Source organism: Microtus ochrogaster, unplaced genomic scaffold (assembly GCF_000317375.1).
Source record: "Microtus ochrogaster isolate Prairie Vole_2 unplaced genomic scaffold, MicOch1.0 UNK35, whole genome shotgun sequence".
Classification (NCBI taxonomy): Eukaryota; Metazoa; Chordata; class Mammalia; order Rodentia; family Cricetidae; genus Microtus; species Microtus ochrogaster.
The window spans coordinates 3721656-3722254 of NW_004949133.1; positions in this window are offsets into that span (position 1 = coordinate 3721656).

A 599-nucleotide genomic window follows, 5' to 3' on the forward strand; every position below is an offset into this window, starting at 1 on the left:
TCCATATTCCTTTTGGGACTTATTTGTCTCCCCTGCATGGGGAAGGAGGTAGGGATGGATGCTGTCCAAAAGCACTCAGGATTCTATGATATCTCCTGCTGTGGATGTGGGATAGTATAGGCTGAGTGAATTACCAAGTCTGTACAGCCAGAGGCCTAGAAATCTGGTGTCCTGTGCAGCACCAGAGAAGTAACTCTAGGCAAGTGCTCATGAGTGGTGACAGGGCTGGAAGGTGGGAAAGCCATGCAGGTGAGGCTGCAGTCAGAGTGATCATTGTGTAGACAGAGATGATCTGCTTGGACAGAAATTGCTTGTACAAGGGCTCTTTGGCATCTAGATCCAAGGTGGTATATGGGCCACCTGGTTCTCCTCACTGGGGGGCTCTTGCTCCAGGGGCTGCTACAGAATCATTGGGGTTTGAGATCTGTGCACTAAAAGGTGGTATTTAAGATAAACTTGTAATAAAATGAAAAAAAACACAATATCATCATCCTGACAGATATAGAAAGGGTGGTGTGTACAATCTGATATCCATTCATAACAAAAGATCCACTCACAGTGGCTGGGGAATTAACTCATTTGGTAAAAATATTGTTGGG